Source organism: Oncorhynchus gorbuscha, linkage group LG06 (assembly GCF_021184085.1).
Source record: "Oncorhynchus gorbuscha isolate QuinsamMale2020 ecotype Even-year linkage group LG06, OgorEven_v1.0, whole genome shotgun sequence".
Classification (NCBI taxonomy): Eukaryota; Metazoa; Chordata; class Actinopteri; order Salmoniformes; family Salmonidae; genus Oncorhynchus; species Oncorhynchus gorbuscha.
The window spans coordinates 34,737,878-34,759,858 of record NC_060178.1 but is presented as its reverse complement, the minus strand read 5'-3'; positions in this window follow the sequence as shown (position 1 = coordinate 34,759,858).

The following is a 21,981-nucleotide window of genomic DNA, read 5'->3' as shown; positions in this document are numbered from 1 at the left end:
CACACAACGACAACAGTCACCCTCGAAGCATCGTTACCCATCGCTCCACAAAAGCCGTGGCCCTTGCAGAGCAAGGGGAAACACTACTTCAAGGTCTCAGAGCAAGTGACGTAACCGATTGAAACGCTATTTAGCGCACACCGCTAACTAAGCTAGTCGTTTCACATCCGTTACACTCACCCCCCTTTTGACCTTCCTCCTTTTTCCGCAGCAACCAGTAATCCGGGTCAACAGCATCAATGTAACAGTATAATTTTAAACCGTCCCCTCGCCCATACCCGGGCGCGAACCAGAGACCTTCTGCACACAACGACAAAATTCACCCTCGAAGCATCATTACCCATCGCTCCACAAGAGCAGCAGCTCTTGCAGAGCAACGGGAAACACTACTTCAAGGTCTCAGAGCAAGTGACGTAACCGATTGAAACGCTATTTAGCGCAAACCGCTAACTAAGCTAGCCGTTTCACATCCGTTACATATGTGTACATCTATTTTGCAAAACTTGCTTGCGAAATGTGGACGATGTGGTCAGCATGTAATAAAATACTATACCGTTGAAGCTATTTCACTCAACTCTGCCTCACACCCAACCACAACAGAGTTCAGTTAGCTTCATAGCTAGCTGTAAAATGTGTTAGTGTTATTAGCCTTAAGCCTATTTAGCTAACTCAAACTAGCTAATCTGCCACTGCCATGATGGATATCAGAGAGTACCCAAACAAAATCATAGGAGAGCAATGAGCAGCTGCAGCATCATCAAACCACTGAGGCTGCCGCAAAGCCCAACAATGATGAGCTCCAGCTCGTTCCACGTGCAGAGCCTACCTACTCTTCTACAAGTGCCACCAGGATAATGGCCCCACAGCCCTGTACAACTGTGACTGTTCCTGATCATCTTGAAAGAGTGAAGCAAGCCCCGGTTAGCCTTGAATCCTACCCTAACTTCAGGTCATTTAATAGCAACTGATTTACAGGAAGAGAGTGGCTGGAATACTCAGTTATTGCAGATGCGACATTTTGTTTCCCATGTCAAAAGTTCTGTGTTGGGTCCAATGCTCACGCAGAAAAGGCCTTCACACAAGCTGGGTATTCTAACTGGAAGCATTCTATTGATTGTACCAAAGGATTCATTTGAAATGCACTTCACTTTGGAAAGAAAAACTAGTTTGAAGTGCTATGGGAACATGCGGTCATGAAATTTTGTCAGCCGTTATTGTCAAGCAATTAACTGCCGGGCTCACGGTAATTGACCATTAATTAACAAACCTATTTAGCATCTCCTGTCTTCCACGCATAGCCTACAAGCCACTGATGCAGACCTTTACAACATCTACACTTTAAAAGTCTAATAAATCCATGTAATATATCCTACATCATCACAATAAATCCATGATTTATTTTAGACAGGTGTAAAGAAACATGATATGAAGAAAATGTTGTCTATTTCAGAAGAACAGAATAGCATTCGCTGCTTTGTCCTTATTTTAGGCCCTGATCTGGCTTTGCCATATGGCTGTGGGCTACACTAGTTAAACCTCTTATGGTATAGGGGACGCTTGCGTCCCACTTGGCCAAATGCCAGGGAAAATGCAGCGCTGCAAATTCAAATGAAATTATATAAAAATCAAACTTTCATTAAATCACACATGTAAGATACTAAATTAAAGCTACAGTCGTGAATCCAGCCAACGTGTCAGATTTTAAAAAGTTGTATCGGCGAAAGCATAAGAAGCTATTATCTGATGATCGCACAACAGTAAACAAAGAGGGTAGCATATTTCAACCCTGCAGGCGCCACACAAAATGCAGAAAAAAATATAAAACATGCCTTACCTTTGACGAGCTTCTTTTGTTGGCACTCCAATATGTCCCATAAACATCACAATTGGTCCTTTTGTTCGATTAATTCCGTCCATATACGTATATCCAAAATGTCCATTTATTTGGCGCGTTGGATCCAGAAAAAAACAGCTTCCAAATTGCGCAACGTCACGACAAAATATTTCAAAAGTTGCCTGTTAACTTTGCCAAAACATTTCAAACTACTTTTGTAATACAACTTTAGGTATTTTTAAACATTAATAATCGATCAAATTGAAGACGGGTCTATCTGTGTTCAATGCAGGAAGACAACAAACCAAGCTACTTTTCAAGTCTTGCGCAACTCTCAACAGTGTTATGCAGTTCCTAGATGGCCATACTTCTTCATTGCACAAAGGAATAACCTCAACCAAATTTCAAAGACTGGTGCAATCCAGTGGAAGCGGTAGGAACTGAAAACAAGTTTGTAAGAAATTTAGTTTCCCAATGAAATTACAATGAACAGACAGAGACCTAAAAAGAAAAAAAATCTGACCGGTTAGTCCTCTGCTTTTTTTTGCCTGCTACATAAGTTATGTTATACTCACAGACATGATTCAAACAGTTTTAGAAACTTCAGAGTGTTTCTATCCAAATCTACTAATAATATGCATATCTTATATTCTTGGCATGAGTAGCAGGAAGTTGAAATTGGGCACGCTATTTATCCAAAAGTGAAAATGCTGTAGCCTATACCTTAAGAAGTTAATTTAGCAGACAAGATTTGTTTAGAATTTTGTGGTATTATTTTTAATTATTTTAGCTGAATAAAATTAAATTACATTTTCTCCAAACGGTTTGAGGGAGTGCGCACATGCGGCAATTCTGTGTTGAGTGGTTAACCTCTTACCTCCACCCAACACGCAGGCGTCCCATCTAGACATCTGGAAATGCAAATGCGCTACGCTAAATGCTGATAGCACTCGTTAAAACTCAAACGTTCATTAAAATACACATGCAGGGTACTGAATTAAAGCTACACTCGTTGTGAATCCAGCCAACAAGTCAGATTTTTAAAATGCTTTTCGGCAAAAGCATGAGAAGCTATTATCTGATAGCATGTAACAGCATGTAACACCCCAAAAGACCCGCAGGGGACGTAAACAAAATAATTAGCATAGTCGGCGCTACACAAAACGCACAAATAAAATATAAAACATTCATTACCTTTGACAATCTTCTTTGTTGGCACTCCTAGATGTCCCATAAACATCACTATTGGGTCTTTTTTTCATTTAAATCGGTCCATATATAGCCTAGTTATCGATCTATGAAGACTGTGATCAAGGAAAAAAACATTGTTTTTTAACGTAACGTCATTTTTTTCAATTAAAAAAGTTGACGATAAACTTTCACAAAACACTTCGAAATACTTTTGTAATGCAACTTTAGGTATTGGTAAACGTTAATAATTGATCCAATTGATCACGAGGTGATGTATATTCTATAGCTGTACGTCTGGAAATAATGTCCGGGTAAATCTCAACCAAAATATCCGGTCAGAGACCGGAAGAAATGCGCTGCCTCATGTCCGTTTGACCAAGAAACAAATCCTAGGCAAATGACAAGACTGTTGACATCGTGTGGAAGCTGTAGGTATATTGCAACCTCGGCCCCATTTAATGTGGTTCCCATTCAACAACACGTTCAAGTGGCGCGTGGATATATTTTCCCATTTTCAGTGATCAGATTTTCCTGCTCTTTTCGATGAAACGCACGTTCTGTTATAGTCACAGCCGTGATTTAACCAGTTTTATAAACGGCTGTGTGTTTTCTATCCACACATACTAATCATATGCATATACTATATTCCTGGCATGAGTAGCAGGGCGCTGAAATGTTGCGCGATTTTTAACAGAATGTTCGAAAAAGTAGGGGGTCGACTTAAGAGTTAACAAAGAAACAGGTACTCCTATATGCTACATTTAGAGTTATTTATGTAACTTTAGTTGTGATATAAATGTTGGGCTATATGTTTGGATTTTTAATACATTCTCATGCTCCATAATGCGACTCTAATGATGATTTGAAAAAAAGTTGTATGAAAGGCATGAGCTCTGCTTTGGTTTTTGCCCAGGCTGTATACACTTCATCAGTCCTCTCATTCACAATTTGACAAGCACTTGGTAATGCCTCGATTTGTCCGTCTGCATCCTCTTTGTGTGGCCATAATCCACTTTAAAGAATCTGTTCCTTATAATTCCATTGTGCCCACTGTGCCGAAGCACCTCTCACTCACATGGCTCTCAGCCACGTGATTTGGTCTTTCTCACAGGCTACAAGTGAAGACAAGGGGAACCAATTGAGTGCGTCCTTATCCAATCAGAGGTGCATATTGAAGATATTGGAATAATTGGCCAGATTTACTTTTCATCAGCCAACAAGATGAGTAGGCCTAACGAACAGCAAAAGCACTAGACTATGTCAATCTACTATCCCCCATAGTACAACATTTGAGCTATTCTGTGCAATAAATAAATATACAAAACATTGTCCGGGACAGGCTATTTCTTCACATTATAAGAGCAGCAATGTGCACACGGCAGTAAACTAAAGCGCAAAATGTTCCATTAGCAGGGAAACACCATTCTCAAAAGTGACCACAAATGCGATTATGCATCTAATGCTTTTATTATAAAGGTGTATTTTTTGGTGACAATTATCCCCCCCCTCCCATGGTTCATTTTATTTTAATGCCAGCCAGGTAGGCTTTACTCCTGCTTTAAAGAGAAGCAATGTGCTAAATATTAGGAAGGTTGAGAAATAAATTTAGTAGGCATAGCCTATAGAAAGCTGATGTGATCCTCCTTTTTAAAATGGTGTTTTCTCACGCAATTACATAGCCTATAGAAATGTTGCGCAACATGAGCTCATGGGCTCTAATGAAGTGTTTGATTAGATTTTCAATTACATTTGCATTGATGTCAGAGTGATTAGAGGGACAATAGAGTGCTGAGTACCATGCAGTTTGTTAGGCCACTGTCACGAACCGGCTCGAAGCCTGTAACAAAAAGGGAGACAAAGAATAACAAAAAGAATAAAGAATAACAAAATATATTTATTAACTGAAGTAAAGTAAATACAATTAACAATGGTGTGTGTTTAGTCAGTAATCAGTAGTGTAAGTGAGAGAGGTAGCATATATATGTGATAATGAGGGGTTTTGAAAGCACCTTTCCCAAATAGCCAAAAAAATGCCACAACCAAAATCTGTCTGTGTCTGCATGGAGAGAGTCTCCCCAATGAATGGGGAAGAGGTGCATTTATCCTGGGACACACCGGAGCCAGGTGTGTCCCATTTCGCTGACGACCCTTCCGGCTCTGCCCACCGACATCCTAGTAAACTCTTGAAACTAGGGAGCACTATTTTCATTTTTGGAAAAATAACGTTCCCAAAGAAAATGGGCTATTTCTCAGGAGCATATAATAGAATATGCATATAATTGACTGCTTATGATAGAAAACACTCTAACGTTTCCAAAACTGTAAAAATATTGTCTGTGAGTATAACAGAACTGATATTGCAGGCGAAAGCCTGAGAAAAATCCAATCAGGAAGGGACTCTTGTTTAGAAACCTCTGCGTTTCTATGCGTCTTTATTGAGCAGTGAAAGGGATATCAACCAGATTCCTTTATTTAGCTTCCCTAATGTGTCTAGTGTCACAAGACATAGTTTCAGGCTTTTATTTTTTTTAATTAGCGTGAACGACAACATTGCGTCAGTGGTCAGCTGGTGGCTTTCAGAGTGATTTGTGCATAATAGACAAATGCGGCCATTGTGCCTCTCGCTCCTACTGGGAAGCCAACTGTCCCAGTTGATATATTATCGAATAGATATTTGAAAAACACCTTGAGGATTGATTATAGAAAATGTTTGCCATGTTTCTGTTGATATAATGGATCTAATTTGGATTATTTTACTGCGTTGTCGTGACCGCTATTTCTGGTGGATTTCTCAACCAAACGTGGAAAAGAAACGGTGGTATTTCGGCTATAAAAAATGATCTTTATGGAACAAAATGAACATTTTCTGTCTAACTGGGAGTCTCGTAAGTAAAAACATCCGAAGCTCATCAAAGGTAAACGATTTCATTTGATTGATTTTCGTGACCAAGTTACCTACTGCTAACTGAACATAATGCTATGCTAGGCTATCGATAAACTTACACAAATGCTTGTCTTGCTTTGGCTGGAAAGAATAATTTCAAAATCTGAGATGACAAGGTGATTAACCTCTTGGAACTACAATTCTCGAATTAGCATAACGCAACGGACAAACGCAACAGACAAAAAATATTACTAGAAAATATTCATATTCATGAAATCACAAGTGAAATATATTGAAACACACGCTTTTTCAGTTCTGCCCACACATTTTCTATGGGATTGAGGTCAGGGCATTGTGATGGCCACTCCAATACCTTGACTTTGTTGTCCTTAAGCCATTTTGCCACAACTTTGGAAGAATGCTTGGGGTCATTGTCCATTTGGAAGACCCATTTGCTACCAAGCTTTAACTTCCTGACTAATGTCTTGAGATGTTGCTTCAATATATCCACATAATTTTCACCATAACACCATAATTACACTAGTCCCTCCTGCAGCAAAACACCCCCACAACATGATGCTGCCACCCCCATGCTTCACGGTTGAGATGGTGTTCTTCGGCTTGCAAGCCTCTCCATTTTTCCTCCAAACATAACGATGGTCATTATGGCCAAACAGTTCTATTTGTGTTTCATCAGACCAGAGGACATTTCTCAAAAAAGTATGATCTTTGTCCCCATGTGAAGTTGCAAACTGTAGTCTGTTTTTTTACGGGGTTTTTGGAGCAGTGGCTTCTTCCTTGCTGAGCGGCCTTTCAGGTTCTGTCGATATAGGCCTCGTTTTTACTGGGGATATAAATACTTTTGTAAATGTTTCCTCCAGCATCTTCACAAGGTCCGTTGCTGTTGTTCTGGAATTGATTTGCACTTTTTGCCACAAAGTACGTTCATGTCTAGGAGACAGTAAACGTCTCCTTCCTGAGAGCTCACAGAACAGAAGCTCACAGAACAGTTTATTTAGGGTCAGAAGACCCTGGTGGAAGCAAGGTTTTTGTGTAAATATTTTATTATTAATGTAACATTGTACAGTTCATTGATCCAAATAAGGAGAGTACAATATGTATGTATTTAATGATTCATGTGAGATTGCACAGTAAATTGATTCAATTACTCATTTGAATGTCAATGAGTTTGATTGACCGATATGAAATATAATCTACATTTTATATGCAAAAACTTTATGCAAAAGTTTGTTTTATGAGTGGCATTGATCTTTCAGATAAGTAAATTAATGTTGTTTTTTTTCCTTTATTTAAGTAGAAAAGTCAGTTAAGAACAAATTCTTATTTTCAATGACAGCCTAGGAACAGTGGGTTAACTGCCTTTTCAGGGGCAGAACAACAGATTGGTAGCTCAGGGATTTGAACATGCAACCTTCTGGTTACTAGTCCAACGCTCTCACCACTAGGCTAAGATAAATATTGATAGTTTGCTAGCTCTATCACTTTTAATCTGCAAAAATGTCAAATAAATTAGTGAGTAATGGTGATTTCAGATCAAAAGTGTGTGTGGGGGAAAGCAAACATTCGCCCCCCTAACTGATAGTGGGGTGGTAGAGGCCCAGTTTCCCTTATGGCTCAGCTCAGGTGCCTACATACACCATAGACATATATATAATTTACACATACACATCGATTCCTTCATCTAATCAAACCAAATCACACCAAATCATTTCAAACTAAAATGTAACGTTCATGTATCATATCGTAGCCCGTGTATAGACTTGAAAGGGAAATATGCACATCCCTACCTGTTGGGCCTCCTCATGGGGGCACACTACCCTTCTGCCTTGTGTGTTAGTCTGGTATGACAAAGGTTCGGGGAGCAGACCCTGAGAGAAAAGCAGTGTGCTGACTACGCGCCTTAGGTGGACCCTAACAGACTGGGGACCCGTCAGCCTCCTGCAGCTGTGGAAGATGCTGGTCATCCTGGGTGTCCTCCTTGCCACCAAAATCCATCTTCCTACAGTGAAGCATTGCTGTTCGGGATTGAGCACCCTCAGCGGCACTGTAAATAACCTCCTTTGTGCAGGTAATCCACTTCTGACCTTGGTCAAGCCATCAACCGGACTAAAGCCAAGCAGCAAATGGGTGTCGGTAATGGGGGCAGGAGTGAATGCTCTGGGAGCCCTTTATCAGACCCCTGCACACCAGCGGCATAGGGCTATTATGATTGCCAGCAGTTAGGACTTGAGTGGCAGCTATTCTTGGCAGACCTCTGTGTGACTGAAAAGCCCTATTTAGGAGCCAAACTGCTCACCCCAGCTGGGGAGAGGCCTGAAAAGCTGGCCCACTCACCCCTTCCTGGATCGTCTACTGCACCTCTCAGGAGTTCCACTCAGCTGTCAAAAAATGCTCAAGAAAATTCCCCTGAAACTGGCAACATGGAACATCAGAGCTCTTTTGGACACTGTTGACAATAACAACAGACCTCCTTGGAGAACAGCTCTGATTGCTGCAGAATATTGGCACTATAACATTGACATTGCTGCCTTAAGTGAGACAATGTTCCTGGATGAAGGTACCCTGAAAGAGGAGGGAGAGGTTACCCCCCAGGTTGACAATCAGCTTGGTATGGGACTGACAATTAAGAACAAATTAATGAGGAGAGACCTTGTTCTTTCTTCAAACAATCAACCTTTATTTAATAAGAATTATAATAATGTAGCTGTCGGCCCTACACTCTGCGGTGGGTGGTCGAGAGCTCACTGACACAAGGAGTACAAAAGCCTTTTTTAGTCAAACTATCTTTTGCAAGCATAATCAAAACACGTGTTCTTGGTATGTGTATCTGTGTGAAGAATGAGGTGAAACCTGGGTAAAAGGTACAGACTAACTGTGAATTTGGTTGTCTTGATCTGGAGCAACATCTGCTTATTCTAGTCCTCTAGTGATGTGCTAAACAACTGGAACTATCCTAGACGCGGTTTCGCTGAAGTAGATCAGCGGTTCCTTGAATTTGGTTGAGCAAGCTCCTTTTGCTGTCTGCCCAGGTGGTGTGTGGTTACACACCCACACACACATACACAAACATTCACTTTTTGATATGTAAGAAGCTATACAACCTTAGAAAGATATTTCATTATGCAAACAAAGTGGTTTAACCAAAATGTCCTTTATGATACCTGTTGGCATAAGTGAAAGACATAAGTGTCTCCTCCGTATCCCCTAAGCCAAGATGCGTTATGCCACCCTACACAGGGCATTCGCACCAACATTACCATTAGCAAATAAGTCAAAGGACTGCTACTAGATGAGGACCTTCACCACATCCCCAGCAATGACAACATCTTTCTTCTGGGTGAATTCAACGCTAGGGTGGGACAGAACAACAGGATATGGAGTGGAGTGCTGGGAAGGCATGTTGTTCGCCAGGTCAATGAGATCGGTAGGAGACAGCTAACTTTATGTACTGAGTATGAACTCAACATCACTAATAAATACCTTGTTCTTCCAGCAAAATAAAAAAAATACAAAAGATCATGGATGCACTCACACTTGCCCTCCTGCTGCCATCCTCCTGACTCTCTTGCTGAAAGGCTTAGAGAGATTGAGCTTCTTCAGAGCTCAGAGGACCCCATGGACCAGAAGTGGGCCTTTGTCAGCTAAGTGCTCTATGAGGCAGCGGATATGTGCTACTAAAAATGCACAACCCCACATCTGCTACAGATGTAGGATCTGAATTTAAGCCAGTTTGCTACAACAGGAAAATATTCCTGCATCAACAGGAAATGTGAATAATTATGTGGATTATAATTCATGTCTTTTTTGGTAGGGAATGATATATTTTACGTTCAAGCCTGAAATGTTAAATCCAAATCCAAACTACGCAAATCCGTGTGAATGTGGTGTCTTTTACTATGATATGATATACACATTATTTTCAGCCTACGTGTCGTTTCAGGGCTGGGTTTTATTTGAATATTACCACCCACCATCATCGCATTGTTTATTAATCAGAACCAGCTGCAAAATGATTCCTCTTTGGGACTGAGATGAGTCAAACAGTCTTGTGCCCAGCTAACATCAAACGTTAAACTTTAAAGAACGTCACCTTATGCATCTCATTAGATAATTAACTAAAATTTTCATACAAATGTCCCTTTGTTGTGCAAAGAATGTTTCCAAGAAACCGTTCACTTAATGTCAAACAGCCATGCCAAATAACCATGTTCTCAGAACTCAAGATACTCATGTTTTACACAGATTAGATGAGAAACGTTGCAAGAACATTCATGTGTCCAGTTTTCCCAGGGTTAGGAGACTATTCCATCAATTTCCCACCAAACAGACACAGAACATGGTTGTCATGATCTCAGAAAATAAACTATGGATGTTTGAGACACGTTTCTTGTGAACATTTCAAAAATATACAATACCGTTCACAAGTTTGGGGTCACAGAAATGTCCTTGTTTTTGAAAGAAAAGCACATCTTTTTGTCCCTTAGAATAATGTCAAATTGATAAGAAATACAGTGTAGACATTGTTCATGTTGTAAATTACTATTGTAGCTGGAAACGGATGATTTTAAATGGAATACCTACATAGGCGTACAGAGGCCCATTATGAGCAACCATCACTCCTATGTTTCAATGGCACATTGTGTTAGTTAATAATCCAAGTTTATCATTTTAAAAGGCTAATTGATCATTAGAAAACCCTTTTGCAATTATGTTAGCACAGCTGAAAACTGTTGTCCTGATTAAAGAAGCAATACAACTGGCCTTCTTTAGACTAGTTGAGTATCTGGAGCATCAGCATTTGTGGGTTCGATTACAGGCTCAACATGTCCAGAAACTCATCAATCTATTCTTGTTCTGAGAAGTGAAGGCTATTTCATGCTAGAAATTGCCAAGAAACTGAAGATATCGTACAACGCTGTGTACTACTCCCTTCAGAAACCAGCGCAAACAGGCTCTAACCAGAATAGAAAGAGGAGTGGGAGGCCCAGGTGCACAACTGAGTAACAGGACAAGTACATTAGAGTGTCTAGTTTGAGAAACAGACCCCTCACAAGTCCTCAACTGGCAGCTTCATTAAATATTACCCACAAAACACCAATCTCAACGTCAACAGTGAAGAGGTGACTCCGGGTTTCTGGCCTTCAAGGCAGAGTTCCTCTGTCCAGTGTCTGTGTTCTTTTACCCATCTTAATCTTTTATTTTTATTGCTCAGACTGACATATGGCTTTTTCTTTTGAACTCTGCCTAGAAGTTCAGCATCAGCCATTTCCAGCTACAATACTCATTTACAACATTAACAATGTCTACACTGTATTTCTGATAAATTTGATGTTATTTTAATGGACAACAATGTGCTTTTCTTTCAAAAACAAGGACATTTCTAAGTGACCCCAAACTTGTGAACGGTAGTGTGTCCAAAAGAAAGAAGTAATCATACATCATGTTACTGAGTGAATAAATGCCCTGATTGGTGAACCATTGATCTATCCATAGCTCTTTGTCTGTTGGCAAGGTTTGGGATACTTACACACAATGCTTTAAACATACAGTATTTTCAACTTACATATGTAAAATCAAAACAAATGTTATTTGTCACATGCGCCGAATACAACAGTGAAATGCTTACTTACAAGCTCTTAACCAACAATACTTTAAGAAGTTAAGATTTTTTTTAAGTGTTAAGTAAAAAATAGATAAGTAAAAAATCGAAAATAGAATATTAAAGTAACAAATAATTTAACAGCAGCAGTAAAATAACAAGCGAGACTATATACATGAGACAATGGTAAAGACTCAATGTGCGGGGACACCGGTTAGTTGAGGTAATATGTACATGTAGGTAGAGTTAAAGTTACTATGCATGGATTATAAACAGAGAGTAGCAACAGGGTAAAAGAGGGGTCTGGGTAGCCCTTTGATTAGCTGTTCCGGAGTCTTATGTCTTGGGGATACAAGCTGTTAAGAAGCCTTTTGGACCTCAACTTGGTGCCGCTTGTCGTACAGTAGCAGAGAGAACAGTCTACGACAAAGGTAGCTGGAGCCTTTGACAATTTTTAGAGCCTTCCTCCAACACAGCCTGAAATAGAGGTCCTAGATGGCAGGAAACTTGGCCCCAGTGATGTACTGGAAGGTCAGCATATTGTAAACCAAGAGGCTGTGTCAAAATATTTGACACACATGATTGTTCATTTATACAAGTAATTATTATTCTATACCTCCTCACCTGAGATTTGAACTCGCAACCTCTTGGTTCACAGTACTCCAATCTTCCTGCTACACTAACTCTGTGTCAGGTATCAGTGAATCTGACTAGTCTTTCATCATTGATTTTATTTATTATTTCCAGCAATTTAAGGGCTTTCTGTATAATTATCCAATGTTGGTGGGTTATATTACCCTGTTTTATTCCTGGCCCATATACACATGCCTTAGAGATATCCCTTATGGGACAGTTGTTAGTGTAACGGTGTTCGTCTGTTGAATGAAGAGAGCCGGACCGAAATGCAGTGTGTAGGTTATTCATGACTTTAATGAAGGAATCGCGGTACATGAAATAACTGAATCTAAATACAAAAACAAAAGAACGGAACGTGAAACTAATTACAGCCTATCTGGTGAATACAACATAGAGACAGGAACAAACACCCACGAAATACAAAGCGAAACTGAGGCTGCCTAAATACGGTTCCCAATCGGAGACAAAGATAAGCACCTGACTCTAATTGAGAATCGCCTCAGGCAGCCAAACCTATACCACACCCCTAATCAGCCGCAATCCCAAATAATACAAACCCCAATACGAAACACAACATATAAACCCATGTCACACCCTGGCCTACACAAACATATAACAAAAACACAAAATACAATGACCAAGGCGTGACAGAACCCCCCCCCTAAGGTGCGGACTCCCGGACGCACCTCAAGAGCATAGGGAGGGTCCGGGTGGGCGTCTGTCCATGGTGGCGGTTCTGGCTCAGGACGTGGACCCCACTCCATTAATGTCCTAGTTCCTCCCCTTCGCGTCCTTGGATAATCCACCCTCTCCGCCGACCATGGCCTAATAGTCCTCACCCATATCCCCACATAACTGAGGAGCAGCTCGGGACAGAGGAGCAGCTCTGGACAGAGGGGCATCTCGGGACAGAGGGGCATCTCAGGACAGAGGGGCATCTCGGGACAGAGGGGCATCTCGGGACAGAGGGGCTTCTCGGGACAGAGGGGCAGCTCGGGACAGAGGGGCAGCTCGGGACAGAGGGGCAGCTCGGGACAGAGGGGCAGCTCAGGACAGAGGGGCATCTCGGGACAGAGGGGCATCTCGGGACAGAGGGGCTTCTCGGGACAGAGGGGCAGCTCGGGACAGAGGGGCAGCTCGGGACAGAGGGGCAGCTCGGGACAGAGGGGCAGCTCAGGACAGAAGCAGCCCGGGACTGAGGGGAAGCCCGGGACTGAGGGGAAGCCCGGTACTGAGGGGAAGCCCGGTACTGAGGGGAAGCCCGGTACTGAGGGGAAGCCCAGTACTGAGAGGAAGCCCAGTACTGAGAGGAAGCCCAGTACTGAGAGGAAGCTCAGGCAGGTAGTAGGCTCCGGTAAATCCTGGCTGGCTGGCGGAACTGGAAGAGACTGGTTGTCTTGGCCGATCTAGAAGATCATGGCTGACTGGCACTTCTGGCGGATCTTGGCAGACTGGCACTTCTGGCGGATCCTGGCAGACTGGCGACGCTGGGCAGACTGGCGGAGCTGGGCAGACTGGCGGCGCTGGGCAGACTGGCGGCACTGGGCAGACTGATGGCGCTGGGCAGACTAGCGGCGTTGGGCAGACTGGCGGCGCTGGCGGCGCTGGGCAGACTGGGAGTACTGGGCAGACTGGGAGCACTGGCGGCACTGGGCAGACTGGGAGCACTGGCGGCGCTGGGCAGACGGGAGACTCCGGCAGCGCAGGAGAGGAGAAAAGCTCTGGCTGCGCTAAACAGGCGGGAGACTCCGACAGCGCAGGAGAGGAGAAAAGTGCTGGCTGCGCTGAACAGGCGAGGCGCTCCATAGCATAACACGGTGCCTGCCCGGTCTCTCTAGCCCAACGGTGAGCACAGGGAGTTTGCGCAGGTCTCCTACCTGGCATAACCATTCTCCCTTCTAGCCCCCCCCAAACAAATTTTGGGCTGCTTTTCCTGCTTCCAACCGCGTCGCCGTGCTGCCTCCTCATACCTGCGCCTCTCCGTTTTAGACGATTCTATTTCTTCCTTGGGACGGCGATATTCTCCAGGCTGAGCCCAGGGTCCTTTACCGTCTAATTCCTCCTCCCATGTCCAATTCTCCAAGTGGTGCAGCCTCTCCCACTGCAACTGCTCTTCACGATTAACAGGGAGAGTAAGCTCAGGTCTGACTCCTGACTCATCCACTCTCTCTCTGCGCTCTCCCCTAATAAATATTTGGGGGTTAATTTCGGTATTTGCTCTGCGTCGCCGTGTTTTCCTTTTCGACTCCATTCGTCTATAGCCTTCTTCGCATTGCTGCAGGGAATCCCAGGCGGGCTCCTGCACTCGCTCTGGGTCAGCCGCCCACCTGTCGATTTCTTCCCACGTCATATACTCCATGCTTCTGCTGTCCATAACGTCATTGCCAGTTACACGCTGCTCGGTCTGTGAGAGGTGGGTGTTTCTGTAACGGCGTTCGTCTGTTGAATGAAGAGAGCCGGACCTAAATGCAGTGTGTAGGTTATTCATGACTTTAATGAAGGAATCGCGGTACATGAAATAACTGAATCTAAATACAAAAACAACAGAACGGAACGTGAAACTAATTACAGCCTATCTGGTGAATACAACACAGAGACAGGAACAATCACCCACGAAATAAAAGCGGAACTATGGGCTCCCTAAATATGGTTCCCAATCAGAGACAACGATAAGCACCTGACTCTGATTGAGAATCGCCTCAGGCAGCCAAGCCTAACAACACCCCTAATCAGCCGCAATCCCAAATAATACAAACCCCAATACGAAAACAACATATGGCCTACCCAAACATATAACAAAAACACAAAATACAATGACCAAGGCGTGACACCATGGGGCGTGGCTAGTTACTAGGCATGGTATCATAATTAATATGATCTCTTTAGAGTACTAAAATCACAATCCTATTGTCACAAAAACACTATCTTTGTTCTTGATATTTTCTCCACAACGTAAAGGATATAAACCTGATATACACAATGTAAAAGCTCTTCAAGTTGCAATGTTTTCGTTATAACGTCTTTATCCCAATTTTAATGATATCACAAAATACACATACATTTTCGATATTCCATCTCACATCATTCCCAACATTTGAATGTTGAAATATATTGTCCCAGAGTTCATTGTTTGATGTTGAAGTTTTGGACGGCAACCTCTTCTGTAACAAACAGGCATTCCTTTCACCCACATAAATGAGTCGTCTGCTGCATTACAATTTATGATCGACGATAGGTGTCATTAATCCCCCACATCAACCCCTCTGTAGATGCTGATCCACTGTAACCTGTTCTTTGGATCCTCACAGGCGAGTCATGACAAGGGAAATTGTGTTTTTGTGCATGAACTGTATTCCAACGTGAAAGCATTCATGTCCAAACTTGTGTTGTTCTCCAGACAAATGAGCAGCCGGTCTCTCGCTCATTTTCCGACACTGGCCACACTGAACGTGCCCACATCACTGTGCCGCACTGAGACATACAGTAGCACTTTGTTCGACCGGCATGCTGAGTTTCCCGCCGCTTCTCAGACTTTACCAAGATTGAGACTAAGCTGGAGCTTGTATCATGTCCCCTGTCTTTCGACAGTGAGAAAACACCACCAGACACACAATTGGAGCTCATCGACATTCAATGTGACAGTGCTTTGAAGGAGAAGTACAAAACAGCAATAATAGAACAGTTCTATGACTCAATGAAAGAAACAAAGTTTCCAAACATTAATAAGCATGCCCAAAGGATGCTTGTTTTATTCGGGTCCACATGTGTGACCTTCCTCTGACACCGCCTGGTATAGAGGTCCTGGATGGTAAGAAGCTTGGCCCCAGTGTCACGCTGGTATGAAATATTTTGACAAGCGCAGGAATACACAATAGGGGTTTTGTATACAAAAACACTGGGCTGTACCCAAACAAAAGAGAAATGGTTAACCTCGTTGAAAGACACGGGACAATACCCATAATACACAATATATATCTTCTTGAGTGTAGGGGGCATGATTTTTGTTTATGTCAAAAAAACGTACCCATTTGAAATGGCCTATTTCTAAGGCCCAAAAACTAGAATATGCATATAATTGTCAGATTAGGTTAGAAAACACTCTAAAGTTTCCAAAACTGTCAAAATATTGTCTGTGAGTATAACAGAACTGATATTGCAGGTGGAAACCTGAGGAAAATCAAACCAGGAAGTGGCTTCTATTTTGAAAGCTCCATGTTCCGTAGCCTGCCTTCGCTCTATTTAAAGGGATATCAACCAGATTCCTTTTTCCTATCACTTCCTCAATGTGTCAACAGTCTTTAAACAAAGTTTCAGGCTTTTATTTGGAAACATAAGTGAGAAAGATAGCATAGCGTCAGTGGATAGCTGGGTGTTCGCATGAGTTTTGCTCGCGCAACAGAGTGGGGCAGCCATTGTCTCTCCCTCTCCTATTGAAAAAGTGACCGTCCAGGGTGATATATTATCAATTCTATATTTTAAAAACAACCTGAGGATTGATTATAAAAAATGTTTGACATGTTTCTATGGACATTACGGATACTATTTGGAATTTTCGTCTGCGATGTCATGACCGCTCGAGCCTGTGGATTTCTGAACATAAAGCGTAAAACAAATCAAGGTATTTTTAAAATAAAAATAAACTTTATGGAACAAAAGGAACATTTATTGTGTAACTGGGAGTCTCGTGAGTGAAAACATCCGAAGATCATCAAAGGTAAGCGATTTAATCTATTGCTTTTCTGACTTTCGTGACCAATCTATTTGGCTGCTAGGTGTTTGTAGTATTTTGTCAACTGACAGAGATGTTCTTACATAAACGATTGTTATGCTTTCTCCAAAAGCTGTGTTGAAATCTGACACGCCAGGTGGATTAACTTGTTATGCCTGCAATCCCACTAACGGGATAAGTGTCATAAACAACCGCTGAATAGCATAGCGCTACATTCAATAATGTGTGGGGTGTCCTCGGATGGGGCCACAGTGTCTCCTGTCCCCTCCTGTCTCAGCCTCCAGTATTTATGCTGCAGTAGTTTGTGTCGGGGGCTAGTGTTAGGTTGTTATATCTGGAGTACTTCTCCTGTCCTATTCGGTGTCCTGTCTGAATCTAAGTGTGCGTTCTCTAATTCTCTCCTTCTTTATTTCTCTCTGTCGGAGGACCTGAGCCCTAGGACCATGCCCCAGGACTACCTGACATGATGACTCCTTGCTGTCCCCAGTCCACCTGGCCATGCTGCTGCTCCAGTTTCAACTGACCTGAGCCCTAGGACCATGCCCCAGGACTACCTGACATGATGACTCCTTGCTGTCCCCAGTCCACCTGGCCATGCTGCTGCTCCAGTTTCAACTGTTCTGCCTTACTATTATTCGACCATGCTGGTCATTTATGAACATTTGAACATCTTGGCTATGTTCTGTTATAATCTCCACCCGGCACAGCCAGAAGAGGACTGGCCACCCCACATATGCTCTCTCTAATTCTCTCTTTCTTTCTCTCTCTCGGAGGACCTGAGCCCTAGGGCCGTGCCCCAGGACTACCTGACATGATGACTCCTTGCTGTCCCCGGTCCACCTGACTGTGCTGCTGCTCCAGTTTCAACTGTTCTGCCTTGTTATTATTCGACCATGCTGGTCATTTATGAACATTTGAACATCTTGGCCATGTTCTGTTATAATCTCCACCCGGCACAGCCAGAAGAGGACTGGCCACCCCACATAGCCTGGTTGCTCTATAGGTTTCTTCCTGGGTTTTGGCCTTTCTAGGGAGTCTTTCCTAGTCACCGTGCTTCTACACCTGCATTGCTTGCTGTTTGGGGTTTTAGGCTGGGTTTCTGTACAGCACTTTGAGATATCAGCTGATGTACGAAGGGCTATATAAATACATTTGATTTGATTTGAATAAATATTACTACAAATATTTATATTCATGAAATCACAAGTGCAATATAGGAAAACACAGTTTAGCCTTTTGTTAATCAACCTGTCGTGTCAGATTTTGAAATTATGCTTTACAGCGAAAGCAATCCAAGCGTTTGTGAAAGTTTATCGATCGCACAACAAAACACTTAGCATCATGTAGCTTGGTCACGAAAAGCAATCAAAGTAATCGTTTACCTTTGATGATCTTTGGATGTTTTCACTCATTAGACTCCCAGTTACACAATAAATGTTCCTTTTGTTCCATAAAGATTTTTTTGTTATCCAAAATACCTCTGTTTGTTTGGCGCGTTATGTTCAGAAATCCACAGGAAAGAGTGGTCACGACAACGCAGATGAAAATTCCAAATAGTTTCCATAATGTACACAGAAACATGTCAAACGTTTTTTATAATCAATCCTCAGGTTGAATCAATAATATGTCAACCGCAAATGTCTTTCACAGTAGGAGAGGGAAAAGCAATACCTATCCAAACTCTGTTGCGCGAGTAAAACTCATGTGTCCACTTGACGCGATGTTATCGTTCTGGCTCATTTTTCAAAATAAAAGCCTGAAACTATGTCTGAAGACTGTTGACACCTTAAGGAAGCGATAGGAAAAGGAATCTGGTTCATATCCCTTTAAATCCAGCAAAGTGGGGCTATGGAACATGGAGTTTTCAAAATAGAAGCCACTTCCTGTTTTGATTTTCCTCTGGGTTTCGCCTGCAATATCATTTCTGTTATACTCACAGACAGTATTCTGACAGTTTTGGAAACTTTAGAGTGTTTTCTATCCAATACTAATAATAATATGCATATATTGGCAACTGAGACTGAGGAGCTGGCCATTTACAATGGGCACCTTTTCATCCAAGCTACTCAATACTGCCCCTGCAGCCATAAAAAGTTAACAACAAGCTAAGCTGTGTTTTGCTATATTGCACTTGTGATTTCATGAAAATTAAATATTTTTAGTAATTTAATTTGAATTTGGCGTGCTGCAATTGCAGCGGTTGTTGATGAAAATGATCCCGCTAAAGGGATGGGTGCGTCAAGAAGATATAGCACGCAACATAACAGCTGCACCAACGCATAGGTACTCACACCACCAAAGGATATGGAAACAATAACAGACAAAGACAGAGGGAACAGAGGGAACATATATAACATACTAATCGTGGGAAATAGCAACCAGGTGTGTGTAATCAGACAAGACAGTCCGGCATTGATGATAATTAATCCTGTTCAGTAAATAGCCGTTGACGTAGATCTCTGGAACTGGTGAACAGCATGAGCATCAGTACCGAGGGTATCCGTGACAATCAGGGACTGCTCAGGGGCACGGTGCGGGTCGGTTTGGGTGCCGACGGTGAAAATCCTTGTTCGGCTAAGCGTCCAGCATGTCCACCGCAGGAACCCAGAACCCAGCACCACTCCTCTGGGATGTGCACCCCCCCACGATGCCTCAAATCCAGGACCTCCCGGACCAAGTACGTCGGAGATCCCTCAATGTCCATAGGAGGAGGCAGTATGTCACTTGGTCCAGCCTCAGTGAGGGCACCAGGCACCACTGGACTGAGGAGAGAAACATGAAAGGTTGGGTAAATGCAGTAATCAACAGGGAGTTTTAAACAGTACGTTACCTCGTTAACCCTCCTCAGGACTTTAAACGGCCCCACAAACCACAGGCTCAGCTTCCGGCAGGGCAGGTGGTGGGACAGGTTCCGGGTGGAGAGCCAGACCCGGTCGCCTAGGGAGACAGCAGGCGCCTCACTGCGGTGGCGGTCGGCCTGTTCCTTGTGCCGACGCACGGCGCACTTACTACGGGTGTGCGCAATGTTCCAGATCTCCTCAGCCCGCCGAGACCACTCATTCACCGCAGAAGCCTCGGTCTGGCTCAGATGCCAAGGTGCTAGGGCCGGCTGATACCCCAACACAAACGTGGAATGAGTGAGGTTAGTGAAGGAGTGGCGGAGGGAATTCTGCACGTACTCCGCCCAAGGTAGAAACTCCGCCCACTCCCCTGACCGATCCAGACAGTAACACCGCAGGAACATGCCCACCTTCTGGTTGACCCTCGCCACCTGCCCATTTGCTTGAGGCCGATACCCATAGGTGAGACTGACTGTGACCCCCAGGAATTCCATGAACTCCTTCCATTTCCGTTAGGTGAAATGAGGGACACATTCTGACACAATATCCTCTGGGCTCCCATACTGCTGGAAGACGTGCGTAAAAAGAGCCTCCGCAGTTTGCACGGCTGACGGAAGCCCAGGCAGAGGAAAGAGGCTTTGGACAACCGGTCCACAACGATGAGAATGGTGGTGTTCCCCTGGGAGGGGGGAAGGTCAGTGACAAAGTCCACCGAGAGGTGACCAGGGTCGTTGTTGAACCGGCAGGGGAAGGAGCTTTCCATGAGGGAGGTGTCTGGGTGTCTTAGACTGAGCACAGATGGAGCAGGAAGAGACCCAGGCGTCCCGAGCCAAGCTGGGCCACCAGTACTTCTTCGTTAGGCAGGTGATGGTACGTCCTATCCCAGGATGACTCGACACAAATGCAGTGTGCGCCCAGGAAAGGAGGCTGTACCACACACCTGTGGGCACGTAGGCACGGTTCTCCGGGCTCTGCACGGGCTGGTTCCGTATACAGGGCCTGCCGTATGTCAACCTCCACGTCCCATACCACTGGCGTGATGATGCAGCACTGAGAGATGATGGGGGTTTCCTCTCCCTGCCTCTCCTCTGTGTCATAGAGGCTTGACAGGGTGTCCGCCTTCACATTCTCTGAGCCTGGCCTATAGAAAATCGTGAATTGGAACCTGTCGAAGAATAGAGGTCACCTGGCCTGACTTGGGTTTAGCCTCTTTGCTGCCCTGATGTACTCCAGATTGTGGTGGTCCGTCCACACCAGGAAAGGGTGTTTGGACCCCTCCAGCGAGTGCCTCCATGCCTGCAGAGCCTTCTTGACCGCCAATAGTTCCCAGTCCCCTACGTCGTAGTTCCTTAGGGCAGGACTCAGCTGCTTAGAGTAGAAAGTGCAGGGCCGCAGCTTTGGAGGGGTTCCGGTACGCTGGGACAGCCCTGCCCTGACTCCTACTTTGGAAGCATCCACCTCGATGATGAAGGGGAGTGAGGGGTCAGGATGTGCCTACACGGGAGCAGTGGTAAAACGTGCCTTCAGCGTCTTGAACGCCCTCTCCGCCTCCGCCGTCCAACAAAGCTGCTGGAGACCTCTTCTCAGCAGGGAGGTAAGAGGTGCAACTACGGTGCTGAAGCCCAGGAGGAACCTGTGGAAATAGTTGGTGAACCCCAGGTATCGCTAGACTGCTTTCACGAGTTGGGGATGGGCCATGACCTGACTGCGCTGACGCATTGCTCCTCCATCTCCACTCCCTCCGTGGAGATGAGATAACCCAAAAGGGACACGGACCGTTTGAAAAATAAAAATGTATCCTGTTTAACATATAGATCATTATCCAACAGTCTTAGCACAGCCCTGACTAACGAGACATGCTGGATGCAGTCAGCAGAATAGACCACTACACCCCATCCCAGCATGTCCCGAAACACTTAATTGATGAAGGTCTGGAAGACTGAAGGAGCATTAGACAGGCCAAAGGGCATTATGAGACACACTTAATGACCTGTGGTCGTGGAAAAAGCAGTCTTCCATTCATCGCCTGTACGAATGCGCACCAGATTGTAGGCGCAATCTAGTGCACCTTTTGTGAAGTACTGTGCTTTGTTCGATGATGGTTGGGATAAGGGGTAAAGGATAGCTGAACTTGACGGAGGCCTTGTTCAGTGTTCGATAATCAATGCAGGGGGCGCAGTCGCCAATCTTTCTTCTTGACAGAAGGAAGCTTGAGGAGGCTGGTGACTTAGAGGGGCGGATTAAACT